The sequence below is a fragment of the Oryctolagus cuniculus genome, chromosome 9, assembly GCF_964237555.1.
Source record: "Oryctolagus cuniculus chromosome 9, mOryCun1.1, whole genome shotgun sequence".
Taxonomy (NCBI): Eukaryota; Metazoa; Chordata; class Mammalia; order Lagomorpha; family Leporidae; genus Oryctolagus; species Oryctolagus cuniculus.
This window is the reverse complement of record NC_091440.1, coordinates 25,657,715-25,665,075: the sequence shown is the minus strand read 5'-3', so window position 1 is coordinate 25,665,075 and position 7,361 is coordinate 25,657,715. Positions and strand designations below refer to the sequence as shown.

Sequence of the window (7,361 nt, the reverse complement as noted above, 5' to 3'; positions counted from 1 at the left end):
CAAGTGTTTTCTTTAAGACAAGAACACCAAGTAGAACATCTAGAGAGGAGGATGAACCACTCCCTTTTTAAATCTTCATAAGTGATGGATCACCACCAATTTTATACTGATAGTTTACAAAAGCAGAGAAGCAATGACTACTCTGTTGTTGTTGTTGCTGTTGATATTTTAAATTTTTTATTTAAGGTATACAAATTTCATGTATTTTATATACACAGATTCAGGAACACAGTGATATTTTATTTTTTTATTTTTATTTTTTATTTTTTGACAGGCAGAGTGGACAGTGAGAGAGAGAGACAGAGAGAAAGGTCTTCCTTTACAGTTGGTTCACCCTCCAATGGCCGCTGCGGCGGGTGCGCTGTGGCCGGTGCTGCAGCTGGTGCACTGTGCTGATCCAAAGCCTGGAGCCAGGTGCTTCTTCTGGTCTCCCATGCAGGTGCAGGGCCCAAGCTCTTGGGCCATCCTCCACTGCACTCCTGGGCCACAGCAGAGAGCTGGACTGGAAGAGGAGCAACCGGGATAGAATCCAGTGGCCCGACCGGGACTAGAATCCAGGGTGCCGGGTCCGCAGGTGGAGGATTAGCCTATTGAGCCATAGTGCATAGTGATACTTTCCACCCTACCCTCCCTCCTGCCCACACTACCACCCTTCTTCCTCCTTCTTCTCCATGACCATTCTTACTTGTTACAAAGATATATTTTCTTTTTTTTTTTTAAGATTTATTTGTTTATTTGAAAGTCAGTGTTACACAAAGAGAGGAGAGGCATAGAGAGAGAGAGGTCTTCCATCCGATGGCTCACTCCCCAGTTGGCCGCAATGGCCAGAGCTGCGCCGATCTGAAGCCAGGAGCCAGGACCTTCCTCTGGGTCTCCCACATGGGTGCAGGGACCCAAGCACTTGGGCCATCTTCTACTGCTTTCCCAGGCAATAGCAGAGAACAAGATCAGAAGAGGAGCAGCTGGGATTACAACTGGCACCCATATAGGAAGCCAGCACTTCAGGCCAGGGCGTTAAACTGCTGCGCCGCAGTACCGTCCCCATATATTTGAGGCTTAGAAATAGGACTCTGGTTACAGAGTGGAGGAGGGACCTTAATAAGAGAGAGAGAGAGAGAGAGAGAGAGAGAGAGAGAGATCTTCCACCTGCTGGTTCACTCCCCAGATGGCTGCAATGGCCGGAGATGTGCCTATACAAAGACAGGAGCCAGGAGCTTCTTCTGGGTCTCCCCTGTGGATGCAGGGGCACAAAGACTTGGACTATCTTCTATTGCTTTCCCAGGCCATAGATGAGAGCTGTATCGGAAGTGGAGCAGCTGGTCTTGAATTGGCGCCCATATGGGATGCCAGCGCTTCAGGTCAGGGCATTAACCCGCTGCACCAGGGCACCAGCCCCCTAAGATCTATTTTCAGTTAACTTTATACTCATAATAGTAACCCTACACTAAGTAAACAGTTCATCAAATAGTACGAAAAAAAATGCTCATCTGTTGTTGAAATAAGCGCTGTTCAAAATCATCACATCTTAAACTGTCAATTTCAATCCTATAAATTACCTTTTAGGTACTCTACTAGTTTCCACAGGTAGAGAGAAAATATGATATTTGTATTTTGGGGACTGGCTTATTTCACTAAGTATAATGGTTTCCAGTTCCATCCATTTTGCTGCAAACAACAGCGTTTCATTTTTTTAATACTTCTGTACGCCATAGAGCAATGACTATGTCAGTGCAGGCATCCTATGATTATATAACATATTGCTTAATTGTTCCTAATTAAAAGTTTAAAATATAGTTCATTCTTCAGCAATAAATTTTAGAATTTATTCATTTAACTTACTAGATATTTTCCTAGTTTCTATTACATATGCTGTTAACTTTTAAAGAAGTCAAACACAAGGGCCAGGCATTTGACTAGAGGTTAAGGTGCCTGCCCGGGATCCAGCACATTTCCACTCCTGAGTCTAGCTTTCTGCTAATATAAACCATCAGAGATAAGACATCAGGTGATAACTCTAGCAGTCGTGCCCCGTCACACATGTGGAAGATCTGTATAGGGTTACTGGCTCCAAGCTCCACTGTGCATGCATTTGGGGAGTGAACCAAAGAGATGACGTCCCTCTCTCTCTTGCCCTCTCTCTTTTCTCTCTCTTTCTCTCTAACTCTCTCAAATAAATCAAATCAATAAAAATTGAATAAACTTACAAGTGTAAATATATATTTATAATATGTATTTTTGTCTCTTGATATTTTAATTGAAGCATTGCTATTCATTTTTAAACTCTGTCTTATAGGCACCAAATTTTAACATCTAAGTCAATTTGGGGGGAAAGGAACACCATCAAGAACTTCCTTCCAAAACAAAACAATGATGCTCATTTTTATAAACATCCAAATGGAAGGTCTAGAAAAACCAGGAGAAAAAAAAAGCCCACACAGAAATAAAAAGTAACAAAAATCACATTCTAGGGTCAGCGCATTTCATATTCTTCACTGTGCTGTCTCATCATCTTTCGGCTGACTTTCAAAAAAATAACACCCTAGCTCATCAAAATATACATTTCCCCTTTTTTTTTCTACTTCTTCTATCATTTCCCCTTTTTTTAACTTAAAAATAATTCAAAAAGAGAAAAACAACTTGCAGGAATTCACAATCAATTGCCTGACTCATTTTAATGGCAAGCACAGCGTGCGGCGGTCAGCAATGCTAGTTGCGGCACCCATGAGTAAGGGATACTTATTGGTCTTCAAGGTTTTGCTTTCTTCCAAACAATGTAAAATACCCACCTCATACCAAGTATGAGGCACACAGGCCGTATCCTTTGATAATTCCACAGGACAATTCCCGGGCTGTACTTCGTAGAGTGACAGAGCTTCCATCACACTGACACAGTTCCCTTGTAGTAAAGTACTTCACATCCTATTTCAGTACTTTCATAGAGAGATCAAGAATCAGTCTGAGAAACTCCCATGTGGAATCTTCCTCTGAAGATGTAGGGATTGGAACAGCTGTTAAATCATTAATCAAATAGGCAAACCCTCTCCCTTCTTTGGCGTACCTCTTCAGTACTGGAATGCAGTCTTCTATTAGAACCGATGGCAGTCTCCGCTAGGATCGTCTAAGACGTTGTCACACAGTTTTCTCCTGCATTTCTCACATCCATCAATCACCTTTGGTCACTCTCCACCATAGTGACCACCTTTGGTTTCAGTCTGACTATTTCACATAATATGCCTCCATCTCCACCTCCCAGGATCATTGTGTATTAATCTTTTCCACTGCACATGCTGGCCCAGGTATACACCAAATTATTCTCCACCAAGTTGACATCCCCACTGAAGATTGGAATATTTCCGAATTGATTTGAGTGTACAATTTTAATGTTCTGATAAGGCGAGCCTTCATCATACACCATGTCACCTATGTCATCCTCAACCAGGCGCCCGGCAGCAGTGGGCCACTATCTGTCAATGGCTCCTCAAACAATGGGCGGCAATCGCTTCACCCTCCCAGTACCGCCCTGACTCAATTCTTTCATTGTTTCTTCTACTTTGTTCAAGGCTGTTGATCTCTCCTTTAGCCTGTGCATCACTGTCGTAAATCTGAAGGTCCAGCAACCCCAATCCATGTGGATAAATTCTCAAATTGGCAAAGCTGCCATTTTTGACTGTGTAGGTGGCTAAACAGTCATGGTCTTGCCAGGTATGCTCCATTCGGCCATCCCTTGCTCCTGGAAAATCGACTGGAGGCCTTTCAGAGTGGTCTCGCCGTGAGCTTTGGAGCCAAGCATGAAGTCCAGCATGCTGAACTTTGCTGCGGGCCATAGTGAGGCGAGGCTCTGTGTCATACCTGGGGCAGGCATCTGCGGGAGACTGGGGGTCAAACGGCCTAACAGGTTATAATATATATATCTTATATAATAATATTGTGTAATATCTCTATACCCTAATGTTGTTGATCTTAAGTATTATAATATTACATGGCTATCTTTACAAACATGCATTTTAAAATATGCTATAAAAGGGTTGGCATTGTGGTGTGGCCGTTACAGCCACCTCCTGTGACACTGCCATCCCGTATAGGCAATGTTCCATGTCCTAGCTTATCCACTTCCACTCCAGCACTGTGCTAATGGCCTGGGGAAAGTAGTGGAAGACGGCCAAAGTGTCTGAATTCCTGTCACCTATGTGGGAGACACAGAAGAAGCTCTTGGCTCTGGGCTCCTGGCTCCTGTCTTCAGCCTGGCTGGGCATTGGGGAATAAACCAGTGGATGGAAGATCTCCCTCCCTCTCTCTCTCTCTATTTATGTATATTTATTTATGTATATATATATATATATATATACCCTTATCATAAACAACTAACTCACTGGACAAATCAAAGGAAATGGCAATTTCCGATAGTGACAACGAGGTGACAGGAATTGAGAGAACACAACCGGCATGAGGATCGTAACTGCAGCAGTGGTATAGTTCACAAATTTACCACATACCAGCTTGACAAGGAATCCAAACAGATTGTGACTATCGCTCTTAATTAAAAAGACAGAGATCAGAAGTTGAGGATGCTGAGTTTCTCTGGATTTGAGGAGGAAAACACCATATGGGAAGAAATAGATAGAACAGACAAATATACACATATATCTGCAAAGGGATCACCTTAAGCCTTTTGATGAACAAGTTGTGGATGCAGAAATTAAGTCTCCATGAAAAGGGCAAGAAACAACTAGAGTAGAAAGAGAAAGTGTTGCAGAACTTCATGTTATGCAATAGACAGCACAGGAAATGTTCAAATTCCAAACACCAGAATAGAGAAATGTCATTAAAATTTCAGTGAGTTCACAAAAGAAAGGCCAAAAAGTTCCTGTATTATGAGTTTGGCTAAAATATCTCTAGAGAAAATGCAAGTGCTAAAGCTTTACAAAGCTTAAAAAACAGCTACAACAGTCTCGGACTGATTTACACATAAATTAAATCCTGATTTGTAAAATTCCAACCTTATTTGAAGAAAGGTTATAAAGCCAAGATAGTTCCAATTTAATATTCGTCACGCCATATATCTAGGATTCATTTCTAGGTGTGTGAATAAATAGGAAAATGTGATCTGTGACCAATAGAACAATCAGTCATTAGGCATGGGTACAGAAATGATAGAATTAAAGCACAGGAATAGCACAAGCACATTAACACAAATGAAACAGAGGAAGTCTTACAGGGTGCCAAAGGAGAAGATACGAATGGCACATGGCAGAACAACAGGAACACCCACTCAAGGCTGCTTTCAAACAGTATACAAAAACTAGTGTTTTCTTTCATCTGAAATGAAAAACAGTAAATTTAAAACCATATAGCACTCAAATATGACTCAAAGAAACAAAACCAAATAAAGCAGTTTTCAGAATAGCAGAAACATAATAGAACCATTGATACCATATTTGAATGATAAATTTTGAGTTTTTATTTATTTGAACTTGAATTTATTTATTTGAATTATTTATTTTTATTTACTCATTTATCTGAGTTACAGAGAGAGAGAAAGGGAAAGACAGCAAGACAGAGGTCTTCTCTCTGCTGGTTCACTCCCCAAATGACCTTAGCAGCTGAGGCTGGGCCAGACTGAAGCCAGGAGCCAGGAGTTTCTTCTGGGTCTCCCACGTGGGTTCAGAGGCCCAAGTACTCGGACCATCCTCTGCTGCTTTTCCAGGTGCATCAGCAGGGAGCTGGATTGGAAGTGGAGCAATGGGGACTTGAACTGGAGCCCATATGGAATGCTGCCTCTGCAGGCAGTGGCTTAAGCCGCTAAGAAACAGTGCTGGCCCCAAGAAATATTTAACTAAAGAAAATTTATTCCCAATACAAAATCAGATCTCTAATTTAGAAAGAACTCCATAAAAACTGCACATAATAGAGATAAAGCAAATTTTAAAAATTGAATCAGCTTTTAAATAATACCACTGACTTGTAGTTTAGAATATATGTAGAACTAAATTAAAGGAAAAAAGACAAACAATAAAATGTAGCAAAATGGAATATTGTAAGGTTTTTACAGTTATGTAAGGTGGTATGTTTTTAAGTTTTCAGAATAAAGTAAAAACTAGGAAATGTGAGGGAAACTTCTTCTAAGTTTGGTCTTAGCACTTTGTGTAAAACACACCACATGGTTCCTGGTAAAACTAAAGATAGATAGACACTAAAATCAATGTAACTATGCCATTATAGCCTGTAAGTTATTTTGAACTTTATATATTTCTCCTATAAATCGTGAAAATTAGGTTTTCTGATAATACTACTTTGAAACTGGCATACGGTGTTTGTGCAATTGTTAAGATATTTATTATGTGCTTACCATTCACATGTGCAGTATTTTTTTTTTTTTTACAGGCAGAGTGGACAGTGAGAGAGAGAGAGAGACAGAGAGAAAGGTCTTCCTTTACCTTTGGTTCACCCTCCAATGGCCGCTGTGGCCGGCGCACTGCGGCCGGCGCACTGGGCTGATCCAAAGGCCAGCGCACTGCACTGATCTGAAACCCAGAGCCAGGTGCTTCTCCTGGTCTCCCATGCGGGTGCAGGGCCCAAGGACCTGGACCATCCTCCACTGCACTCCCGGGCCACAGCAGAGAGCTGGACAGGAAGAGGAGCAACCAGGACAGAATCCGGTGCCCTGACTGGGACTAGAACCTGGTATGCCAGCGCCGCAGGCGGAAGATTAGCCTAGTGAGCCGCGGCGCCGGCCACATGTGCAGTATTTAAAACAGTTCATTGGTCTGCTCTATCAATGACCCACTATAATTAACACAAAAAATATTCTTTTTAAATGTTATTCTTACAATATTCTGTGAGTAAAATAATATATACAAGAATCTTCAAAAATTTATGCAAATACACTTTAGCATTTAACCCCTTTATTACAAGAACTTTGTGAAGTCATTTTGTAAGTGGTCATAATTTTGAATACTATTAAATATATTCTGCATTAAGTCACAGTGTATTTTAGTGCCAGATACTCACTGATTCTTTCTACATGCTATTTTACTTCTTCATACAAAAGCATTGAAACGATCACTAATATAACTGAGTATTCAAAAGTACTAGCTTTTGAGCCACCTTTTGTTTATAAATTCATAGCTCCACCAGTAATTAAATATGAATTAGGGCTGGTGCTGTGGCATAGAAGGTTAAGTCTCAGCCTGCGGTACTAACATACCATATGGGCACCCATTTGAGTCCAGGCTGCTCCACTTCTGTTCCAACTCCCTGATAAAATACCTGGAAAAGTATGGAAGATGGCCCAAGAACTTCGGCCTCTGCACCCACATGGGAGACCTATACAGAGCTCCTGTATCATGACTCCTGTCTTTGGC

General features: G+C 41.3%; 1 pseudogene; it reads right to left on the bottom strand.

The window, feature by feature from the left end:
* Window positions 1-2,663: 2,663 nt before the first annotated feature.
* Window positions 2,664-3,867, bottom strand: LOC138843683 (spermine synthase pseudogene; annotated as a pseudogene).
* Between the last annotated feature and the right edge of the window lie 3,494 nt (window positions 3,868-7,361).